The sequence below is a fragment of the Phascolarctos cinereus genome, unplaced genomic scaffold, assembly GCF_003287225.1.
Source record: "Phascolarctos cinereus isolate Bilbo 61053 unplaced genomic scaffold, phaCin_HiC Scaffold_2;HRSCAF=192, whole genome shotgun sequence".
NCBI lineage: Eukaryota > Metazoa > Chordata > Mammalia > Diprotodontia > Phascolarctidae > Phascolarctos > Phascolarctos cinereus.
Window position 1 is genome coordinate 156,206,590 of NW_027555625.1, and position 12,285 is coordinate 156,218,874.

General features: G+C 36.0%; 1 protein-coding gene across 6 annotated transcripts in view; it reads right to left on the bottom strand.

Annotated features, from left to right (window-relative positions):
- Positions 1 to 12,285, bottom strand: part of KIZ (kizuna centrosomal protein) — a 212,402-nt gene that overhangs the window by 117,809 nt on the left and 82,308 nt on the right. The window lies entirely within an intron of this gene.

A 12,285-nucleotide genomic window follows, 5' to 3' on the forward strand; every position in this document is an offset into this window, starting at 1 on the left:
ATATATCAACCAGATGTGAAGCTGTATTCAGTCTCCCAAACCCATAGTTTCCACCTCTGCAAAGAGGAAAGAAGATGAAGATTTGTTATGAAAATTTTACAGCAGTAAGTTTCTATTTGCTATTGTTCTTGCATTTACATTGCTGCAATCACTGCATGGCCAGGAGATCCCTACGTCTTACTGTGGTTTTCTCAGGTTTCTTCTGTATTGATCACACAGTCATTCTTTGTAGCTTGCTGCCATTGCCTTACCTTCGTGTACCAATTCTTCATTGGTCAATCTTCAAATGAGAGGCATTGACTCTGTTTCCAATTCTTAGAGGGCATTCTATCTTCGTACCCTCTCTCCCTCATCCCAGACACAGCCTAACCCTTTGCATACTGTGTACCTGTAGTCAAATAATATACATATGGATTGCTTTGTGATCATCTCCACATGCAGAAAAAGAATTAAGAACACAGTCCTAGTCAATATGCCCATGGTTCCCAAATCCGGCACTGCAGCATCCCTCAGTGAACTCACAGGGTTGCCAGGGGATACGTTAAATTTTTAAGGGAAACACAGCAATACTTGATATTGGTCAGACACCCAAGTGAATAACTTAACTTGAGGGATTTGGTGGTTGGCAATCATATAAACAGTACCTATTATATGTTGCCACAACTCACTAAATGAAAAAGGATGATACTAGGAGGTTCTCATCACTCCTCAGGGGAAAATAAGACTGGGTAACTAAATAATAATATCTGACATTTATTTACATAGTATTTCAAGATTCACAAAATGCTTTATATACATATATTATCTCATTCTCTCTCACAACAATCCCATGGGGTAGGTGTAACACTCCAGGTGGGCACATGTGGCCACCTATTATGTCCTCAAGGAATCCATTATGATCCAGGCAAGTATAATCTATGGGCCTGCCTTACCTTTCCATCAGGTTCCAGACAGGTACCATACTCAGCCACCTACAACTCCTCGAAGTCTGCCTTATCTTTACCTGGGCAACCATCATACAACCCCATACTCCCTTCTAGCCACACACAGCTGCCTAGGATCCTGAGATAACTCTACCCGAGGACAAATCCCTATGGACAATGATAACCTACTTGAACTCACTCCTCAATGATATACTTCTACCCTATTATACCTACCCCATCCCAGTGATGCTGAACCCTCAGTTGCCACTGTTCAAACTCATTCCTCACTCTCCACTAACCATTCTCTTATTCCCACCTCCATTACTCCCCCTATACTCTTTAAAAGCAACCTAACCCTTCTACTCCATAGGTAACAAACTGGATTTCATCTTAAACCTTTTCCTTTCTTGCTGTATTCACTGAGACCTGGCTCTCTCCTAATAAAGGAGGGAGAGTGTAGGGGAAAGAACTGAAGGAAAGAAGAAAGGAAAATAAACATTTATATAGCACCTACTACATGGTGGGCACTGTGCTAAGCACTTTCCAAATATTATCTCATTTGTTCCCCCAACAATCCTGTGAGGTAGGTGCTGTTATCATCCCAATTTTACAATTGAGGAAATAGGCAGAGATTAGCTTGCCCAGGGTCACAAAGCTAATAAGTGTCTGAAACAGATCTGAACAGGTCTTTCTGTTTCAGGACTTTCTGATTTCAGGCCCAGCTCCCTGTCCATGTGCCACCTAGCTGTCTCCTGCAGAACTGGTTGTACTGTCACATATTCACCCAAATTCAGTGGTCATGGTGAAGTTCAATTACTCCTTGCTCTCAGTTACTACTTTCATGCTTTTCTTCTACCACTATCACTCAGTAACTTCTCCTTTGAGCTTCAATGAATCCATACCTACTACTCAATCAAGATTCTGGGTCTACAGATCCCCAGGACACACTACTTTCTGGCTCAGACTTTTTTCTCCCCCACAACTCCTTCCTTCCAACCAGGAAACATCATCATACATAATGATACTCCCTCAAATACCCTAACCTCCCAATTCCTCAACTTACTCATTTCCCATGACCTCCTCTTCTACCCCACCTCTCCTAAACACAGAGATGGTCAAACCCTTGATCTTTCAACATTACCTATAATTGTTCCACATCCATGTTCATGAACTCTGAAACTCCTTCCTCTAATCCTATACTGTTGTCATCTCACCTCTTCTACTGTCTAGCAATTCCAAACCCTGTTCTTTGTCCTCATTGTGACTTCCAATTCCCTGACCCTTAGTTCATATTTCCCAAGGTGATAACTCTTGCACTGACTATCCTCTTTTCCCTTCTCCACCCTGACCTCTGGTGAACCAGTTCAACTCTTTACTGCCTTACTTACTTCAGTCCCTTACTCTTTTAACTGACAGAAGACCATGCCCTTCCCAAACCCAAACTTAGATTATTCCCACCATCTGCTGCTATGTCACCTTCCAACTCAATAAACTCAAATGGTTCTTTATTACCTCCAGGATCAAACATAAAATCTTCTATTTGGTATTCAAAACTTTTTAAAACCTTGCCCTTCCTTACCTTTCCAGTCTTCTAACATTTATTCATGTACTCTTCAACCCAATGACTCTGGCCTCCTGGTTGTTCCTCAAGCAAATCACTCCATCTCCTAACTCTGGCATTTTCTCTGGCTGTCCCTCAAACCAAGAATGTTCTCCCTCTTCATCTCTACATCCTGACTTCCTTCAAGTCCCAGGTAACATCCCATAATTCACAAAAAGCCTTCCCAGAGCCCCTTGAATACTGGTGCCTTTCCTATTATCTCCTATTTGTCCTATATACACTTTGTACAAATGTGTTTGCATGTTATCTTCCCTGTTAGATTGTGAGCCCCTTAAGGGCAGGGACTGTCCTCTGCCTTTCTTTGTTTCTTCAGCATTTAGCATAGTTCCTGGCATGTATAAGGCACTTAAGGCCTACCAACTGACTGTTTTCTTCTTTATCAGAACCTGTAGTTCTTTGAGAGCAAGGACCATCTTCCCTTTCTATGTGAAACTCCAGAACTTAGCACAGTATTTTGCAAATTTTGTAGTTCAGTCATTTTTCAATAGTCACTCCATTTGGAGTTTTCTTGGAAAAGATACTGGAGTAGTTTGCCATTTCCTTCTCTGGCTCATTTTACAGATGAGGACACTGAGGCAAACTGAGTTACATGATTTGCCCGGAATCACATATCTTGTAAATGTGTGAGGCCAGATTTAAGCTCAGGAAGATGACTCTTCCTGACTCCAGGCCTGGCACTCTATTTACTGTGCCACTTAGCTGCCTGCTTTGCAAATAATAAATGCTTAATAAATGCTTTTTCATTCATGCGTTTATTCAAGAGTTGGCGACTAAAAATTTTGTAGAAAATGAACAATGGACTATTTCTGACTACTTAAATTTTAAGAAGGAATATTCACAAAAGGGTGACACAAATACCTAATTTGTATTAAAAAATCTGTAACTTTTTTAAATCATAATTTGAACTTTATATCATAAAATGGTAAATCCTGAAGAACACATTTCTAAGCTTTTGTACTAGAACACATGATTTTCAACAAGAAATTTAAGATGCAAGAGCTTCATTCATGCACTTAACTTAAAAATAGGACTACATTAAAATCATTGCCAATTCTGTAAGATTCAATCTATGATTATATTTTAATGACCTTGAGAAACTAAGGCTTCCATTTAACTTAGTTTAAAAGACAACATTTACATTCTGCTTTCAGTCAAACTCCAGGGGTATTGAGAACAAAGAAACTTTACAAATAATTTATTCAAGCTTGAAGAACACATAACACTTCATCAGCTTACTAGCAGCTGGAAAGCACTAAAATCAATAAGGAAAGAACAAAAGGTCGAATTACTACTGCTTAGTATTTTTATTAAAGAGTCAACTTTGACTTCTAGAGGAAAGATAACTAGTTTATTCAACATTATTTAAAATATTGTGATAAACTAGGATTAAGGAAAGGAATTTTTTATAAAGGTATTTTATTTAGAATGAAATTGCTTCTTTTACTACAAAAAAGCCTTGAGGGAACATAGAAAATTCAAAATGCTACCAATGAAAATAATTTCAAAACTGAAAAAAGTAAATCAAAGCTTATTAACAACTATACCCTCTACCATACTAGAGGAAAGATAGATAATTCTTGATGTAAAAATATCAACCTAACATTTTGCTGATACATGAAAGCATGCATATTTTCTTAAGCCATATTCTTAGGTTTTGGAAAATTAAATGAGGTGAGGCCAGGTATGAATAAGAGAGAGCTAAGAAGATAGAGAGCAACACAGAGAGGTAGGAGGAGGGGGAACATGGAGCAGATTCAAAAAGCACAGCAAAAGAGTATATAATTCCATCTTAAAAAAAAAAAGGATGGAAAATTTGCCTCAGGATGAATTAGATCAGTATAGTCCACAGGCTTTTGAGGATGTGGTCTTTACATGGAAAATATCTTGAATCTACAATTTGTCATATTCTGTTTCTGGGAAATAATTAGTTTTGATGAAATTTAACACACTGTCAGATAAATCTTCCTTTAAAAACCTCTTTAATCACACTAATAATCTGAATGCTCAAAAGCATGAAAGATTGCCATTAATTCCTTGTTTGGTAAAAGACGGAAAGTATGCATTTAAATTACATAATTTCAACTATACCTTCAAGGCAAGAACGCAGTACCTGCCAAATCTAAAGGCCTTTTCTCAATTCTCATCCTTACTGACCTCTCTAGCCTTTGACACTGTTGATCACCTTCTTAGATAATCTTTAAACTTTAGGTTTTCATGGCACTGCACTCCAGGTATTTCTATCTACCTGACTGCTTCTTCTCAGTCTCCTTTGCTGGATCTTCTTCAGGTTACGCTTATTGGGTGGGGTGGGGGGGAGGAAGTAAGGCAATTGGGGTTAAATGACTTGCTCAGCGTCACACTAGCTAGCAAGTGTCAAGTGTCTGAGGCCAGATTTGAATTCAGGTCCTCCTGACTCCAGGGCTGGTGCTCCACAGAGCTACCCAGCTGCCCAGGTTATGCCTGTTAACAGTGGGTGTCTTCCTCAAGGGTTTATCCTTGGCCTTGTTCTCTTTTACCTCTTTACCATTTTTTTTTTGGTGTTCTCATCAGCTCCCTTAGTTTCAAATTATCATCCCTATGCAAATGATTTTCAGATTTATTTATCCAGATCTAACCACTCTCCTGACTCTCCATCTCGCATTGTTTACTGGAAATCTCAAATTAGATGGCCCACAGACATTTCAAACTAAACATTTCCTAAAAAGAACTCATTACCCTTTCTCCCAAATTTTCTCTTCTTCCCAATTTCCCTGCTAGTGTTGAGGGTATCGCCATCTTCCCAGACACCTAGCCTCACAACCTCAGTATTATCCCCAACTCTTCACTCATGCTCAACCTACATATCTATCTACATATCGATATGGCTTTGTGCAACTCTGACTGACTCAAATCCAAACCATGCACCAGTCAAAATATCACCCTGTGATGTCATTGGTCCTGTCAAAAACAAAGGACAAACAACAACATATCTATCCAATGTGTTACCAAGTTTTGTTGTTTCCACCTTCATATCTCTTCTTTACGTTCCCTTCTCTCACAACCACCACCCTGGCATGGGACATCATGATTTCACTCCTGGATTATTCTAATAACTTTCTGATTGGTCTCCCTGCTTTATTTCCCCCAACTCCATTCAGCTGCCAAAGTGATCTTCCTAACATGCAGTTCTGACCTTGTGTCATCCCCATCCAATAAACTCCAGCGGCTCCCTATTACTTCTAATCAAATACAAAATACTCTGTTTGGTATTTAAAGTTATTTACTTCCTGGGTCCTTCATTTCCTATTTACTTCTATTTCTAGCTTACTTCAGGATTCAGTTCAAATCCCATATCCTTCAGGAGGCCTTTCCAAGTCCTGTTCCTATCACCTCCCACTACTAGTGTGTTCCCTTTGAAATTACCTTCCACTTAAATTGCATATATCTCAACTGTACTTAATTATTTAAAGGTCTTCTCCATCAGAATGTGAATTCTTTGAAGACAAGGACCAAGTTTTTAATCTTCATTTGTATCCTCAGCATTTAGCACAGTGCCTGGCAAATAGTAAGTGCTTAATAAATGCTTGTTGAATAACCAGGAAAAAAAAATCTAACCCCAATATATGTTTCTATGCTTAACCTTATACTCTAGCAAAACTAGTCTACTTGCTGTTCTCGGAAATGCCTTCCAGCCTTTGTACCTTTATTTTCATGTGCTCATGTCTTCATTGACTCAGCTAGAATGCAAATGACTTTAGGAAAGGTACTACTTCTTACCAACAGTTCAACAAATTAATCAATCCACAAAAAATTATATTAAATATCTGCAGACCTGCCAGGATGATGGAGTAGGAAGAAGCAATACAGTCCAGCTCTCCCACAACTACTCCAACAAAGATCTAAGAAGCATGCTAGATTGAGTAGTGATCAGGAAATCTAGGAGAAACTACAGTGGGTCATACAATTGGTATGTACAAGTAGAAGTCTATGGAAATGAAGAACTGGTGGGGGAAGTAAGGAACCTCACTTTCATCTGAACTGGTAAAAGGAAGATAAAAAACATACACACAGAGTCTGATGTAGAAATACATTCAACTTAACAAGAAAACAAGACAGAATAAGGAAAAAAAGATATGGAAGATAACAGAGAGGGAGGAATGGAGGAAGAATAAGAGGGAAATTCAAGGAGAGATTATTTACAAGCAAAACAAACCCTAAGCTTAGAGGAAGAAATGAAGGAAGTAGTTTAAAAGGAAAGAAAGGCTGAGAACTGTAATAAAGAAAGAAAGGAGATCAAAAAGACAAAATCTACAAGAAAATAAGGTAAAGGGAAACATACAATTAATTATCATAACTGCGAATTTGCCCTGAAAACACAAAAGGATAGCAGAATGAATCAGAAAGCAGAATCCAACAATATGTTGTTTATAAGAAACAAAGATGAAACATAGAGACTAACAGAGTTAAAATAAGGGACTAGAATAGAAACTATTATATCTCAAACTGAACTCAGAAAAGAGTTAGCAATCATGATCTCAGCCAAGACAATAGTAAAAACAGACTTGATCAAAAGAGTTAAATGAGTAAATTTCATTTTGCTAAAAGTTATCATAGACCAGTGGTTCTCAAAATGTGGTCCATGGACCCCTGCAAGTCTCCAAGACTCTTTCATGAGGTCTGTAAGGTAAAAACTATTTTCATAATGATACTGATTATTGCCTTTTTCTCTCATAAGTGTATAATAGAATTTTTCAGAGGTTCCATGATCCATGAATTAAAGATTTAGCTATACACATGAAGATTAAGTTAATATTTCCTCCATAGAATTGTACTTTTGCCTTATAGAGGGACAAATCTACATGTGTGGTAACACTTGCTATTTTGTTAGGATTTTTCCATCAGCATCAACTAACCATTGAATCTATAATGTGAATATATGGCAACAAATACAAGTGGTACTAAATATTCAAAGTGCTTTTCTGAATCTCATGGGTTATCCTCGAACAAATATATTGCCAATACTCTTAACATGAATTGGGGTAGTGGCAACCAAACTCTCCTAATAGACAACTGAATTCTTTACCATCACACAGTTGAAAAAAAGTGCTAGTTTCACTTAAGAATGTCCTTAATGATACAATAAGAATTAGTAATATTATTTAATTTAGACCATTGAATAAGATATTTTTATTATTCTGTGAGATGAAATGTGAAATATAAATAAAGCACTTCTGTTACATACTGAAATACAACAATCTCAAGCACTTGTGCAATTGTTTGAGTTATAAACTAAACTAGCTGCTTTTTCATGGAACAAACAATATTTTTACTTGAAAGAACAACTGACAAACTTTGAATATTCAGACATATATATTTGGATATATTTTTGAAAAATGAAAAAAAAGTGAGCTTGTCACATCAAGGAAAACAATTCACAATATTTGTTGCCAATTATAAAATTTGAGCTTTCAAGTGAAAAATGGAATTTTGGAAAACTTTTATCTGCCACTGTGACCTTGACAGCTTCCCAACACTTAAAAGACTTTCCTGATGAGATCAGTGGTAATATTAATGAATAAAGTTTTCTGATGTTATATAAAGAAATGTGTCAACATTTAAAAGATCTGCATAACTCAGTGAATTAATATGGTAGTGAATTTTGGTAACAAAGTACAAAAAGTTCACTGATATGATTTAAGACTCCACATTGCAATTAATCTTTAAGAAACTACCATCTGTCAAGTTGGGCTGCAGTATCTAAGAAGATTATGTGGAATTATATGAAAAGACTATTAAAATACTCCTCCATTTTGCAACTATCTAACATTTTCTATCTATGCATATCAATAGAGAGATCTTCATAAGGCCAGATTTTCTTCACATTCTTCAACCAAAATATTTCACAATAGATTGAATGCAGAAGCAGATATAAGAATCCAACTGTCTTCTGTTATACTAGACACTAAAGAGAATTACAAAAATGTAAAATAATGCCATTCTCACTGTTATTTTTTTGTTATTGTTGTTCTGGAAAAGTTTTTTTAAAAACAGAAATATTATTTATAGGAACGTGGAATACATTTGTTATTATTTTTAAATAAATTAATAAGTCTTTTTAAATGATCAGTTTTTATTTCTAATATGTTAAATATTGGTAGATATAATCCAAACAAATGAAAACTCTTTAGAGTCCTCAGTATTTTTAAGAACGTAAAGGAAATGTAGGGGCAGCCAAGTGGCACAGCAGATAGAGTGTCAAGCCTGGAATCAAGAAGACTCATCTTCTTGACTTCAAGTCTGGCCTCTGGCATTTAGGTGTGTGACTCTGGGCAAGTCACTTAACCTGTCCTCATCTGTAAAATCAGCTACAGAAGGAAACGACAAACTAGTCCAGGGTCTTTGCCAAGAAAACCCCAAATGGGGTCATGAAGAATCAAACGCTACTTAAAAATGACTGAACAACAACAAAAGGAGATCTCAGACTAAAACCTTTGAGAAACATTGTCACAGACAATGAATTTATTTTAATACTTATCACATATGCACCAAATAGTACAGCATCTAAATAATTAAAGAAAAAGCTAAATGAGTTACAGTAAAAAAACAGATAGGAAAACTACATAATAGTGGGAGGACCTCATGTACTCCTTTCATTAACCTAACCATAAAACAAAAAGGAAAAAGTTAAGAATATGAAGAGTCTTAGAAAATTCTATATGATAGATTTCTGGTGATTACTGAATGGTAGTATAAAAGAGTATACATATTTCTCATCAATGCATGGCAACTTTACAAACACTGGCTATGTATTAGGGAATAAAAACCTCACAAACAAATGCTGGAAAGGAATAATATTAAACACATCCTTTACTGACTACAATGCAGGAAAGCGCTATTTGAAGAAAGGATGAAAAATTGACTTAATCCTAAAGAATGGATGGTCAAAAAACACACCATAATCACTTAACCCCATTGCCTAGCTGGGAAAAAAAAAACCCACATCATAAAAATGACAGATAATGTCATTAAAGAGAATGGCAATAAGACAACATATCAAAACTTGTGGAATGTAGGCAAAACAGCCATTTGGGGAAATTTTATAACTCCAAATACTTTCATAAACAAAAGAAGGAACAGATGAACAAAATTGGACTAGCAGCTAAAATAACCGCCACCCCCCAAAAAAAATTCCAATGAAACAGTAAAATATAAATCCAGATAGAAGAAAAATAAATTATCAGTATCAAAAATAAACAAAAAAGAAATTCATAACAAATGAAGAAAGATATTTTAGAAACTATTTTGCCCAACATTCAGGCATTTTTCAGTCATGTTTAACTCTTTGTGACCCCATTTGGGGTTTTCTTGGCAAAGATACTGAAGTGGTTTGCCATTTCCTTCTCCAGTTCATTTTACAGATGATGAAATTGAGGCAAACAGGGTTAAATAGCTTGCTCATTAGTAAGTGTCTGAAGCCAGATTTGAACTCAACTTTATCCACCGTGTCACCTATCTGCCCCCAACTATATAATAATAAAAACCAACAATTTAAATGTAAAAATATAAAATTTATATGAATTTAAAATTTCAGTGTTCATGAATAAAGTTTTATTGGAACACAACCATGCTCATTTACATATTGTTTAGCGCTCCTTTCACTCTACAACAACAGAGCTGAGTATTTGAGACAGAGACAGTATGTGTCGCTCTTATCGCTTCATACTGTGTAGCACACTACAAATTGCAATGACAATTATAATAGTATTTCAAGTGACATGTGTATCACTGTGCCACAATACTTTATTTTATTTTTAGTACTGGTGCACCTCCATTATGTCAAAACAAGAAAAAGGAAAAAAAAGGTTTTATGACAATTTTTTGAGCTCAGGCTGAAATTGAATTTTTTCTGAATGAGAATTGGCTTCCACCACCATGACTGAACACTGAATGGCTTTCAAGATTAGTTTTTGCCATATACTTGATGTTTTTTAATGAATTCAACCTAAAATTGCAAGGCAAAATGAAATTTATATGTGAAACATGCTGCAAAAATGCAATTTGATGGCAACTAATGTTTGATTCACAAATAATGACGTCAAGCTGCTTTATATACTTTCCATGCTATCAAAAGTTAAAACAAGAAGTAAAATATCCATTCTCTTACACATTTGCAGCAGATATGTTTTCTGAGCTCAAATTACAGTTCCAGCAGCCTTTGGTAGACCTCAATGAAAATATTAAAGAAATTTCTATATTTCAAAATACATTTAATTGTGCAATTGAGCAGATAACACCTAACTTTCAATTGGAAGTGATTAATCTGTAATATAATGACATGCTAAAAAGCAAATATCAAGAGAAGAATTAAATAGCATTTTGTAAGTATCTTCCAAGTGATGAATATGTTTAATTAAAATCAAATGATCAGTGTTAGGCAATATCTATGTGAAAAAAACATTTCCAAAGATAAAATACATAAAATCTCATTACAGATCAGCAATAGCTGATGAATGTTTGAAACTGATATTGATAAAGAGGGACACTAACTTTGAACCCTAATTAAGTGGTTATACCCCCCCCAAAGAATTGCATTCTTCTCACTAGATCTGTATAACAAATAATTTATAATTAGTTATTATAATTATATTTTTATTTTAGTAAAAAATCTGTGGAAATTTGTTTTCTCTCTTGTTATGTAAGTAACAACTTAATAGTCTCAAAGTTGTCTCTTGGCCCACAAATCTTAAAACATTTACTATCTGGTTCTTTACAGAAATTTTGTTGATACCTGTATGCTTACCCTATGTACAGGGACAAACTAGAGAGTTTTCCATTAAGATCAGGAGTAAAGCAAAATGTCTACTGTCACTAGCACTATGTGATTAGTGACAAAAATGCTAGCTATAGCAATATGACAAGAAAAAGAAACTGAGAGAATGAGCATAGGCAAAGAAGAAACAAAATTATCATGTTTTGCAGATGATGATATATAACTTCAGAATTCCAGAATGATAGTTAAAAATTAAAAGAGTAAATTCCGTAAAGTTGCTGAATATAAAATAAATTCACACAGATTGAAGGCTAGACATTTTATCCGATCCTTATGACCTCTAAAATCAGAAATAAAGCCATTTTAGCTGTCTCCATGGTCTAGGACACCAAGAATTCAAATAAGGTAAAAACTCCATGAACCAAGCTCTACGGGGTTCTTACTAAGAACCTTTCCCCCCATTTCCCAGTATGCTGCTAGAAACAACGCTGCAGACATCAACCCACAGGCTTGTAATAGAGCTCAACTCCATGCTCCAACTGACTGTTCCTCTTTCTCCCAATGGTGAGGATATAAAAAACCCCAAAGATCAGAATTTTGTGTAGGCCACAATTAACCTCTGGCAGAACTCTGTGATATAAGAGAGCTTTTCAGGAGTACAAACGAACAGAGGGAACAGGGCAGGATGTATGTCCCACCTTGTAATAAGAATTCAAATCTATGACTTAACCCTCATCCCTTTCTCAGTACCCTGGAGATCCAAACCACAAATGGCAGAAATCTGCTCAGTGGGAGAATGCTGTTTGCTTTTGGTACAGAGAACTGAGGAAGAGAGGGAATGCAGCAAGACATATGTGTGTGGGGTAGTGTGACACTCCACTAAACCTGAGAAAAAGAGCCCAGCATCCACCTGGGGTCTGTTCTGTCCCCTCAAAACTCATCTAGGATAGAGACCTAGACTGTTAAACTGAACTACCCAAGAGGGCAAGATG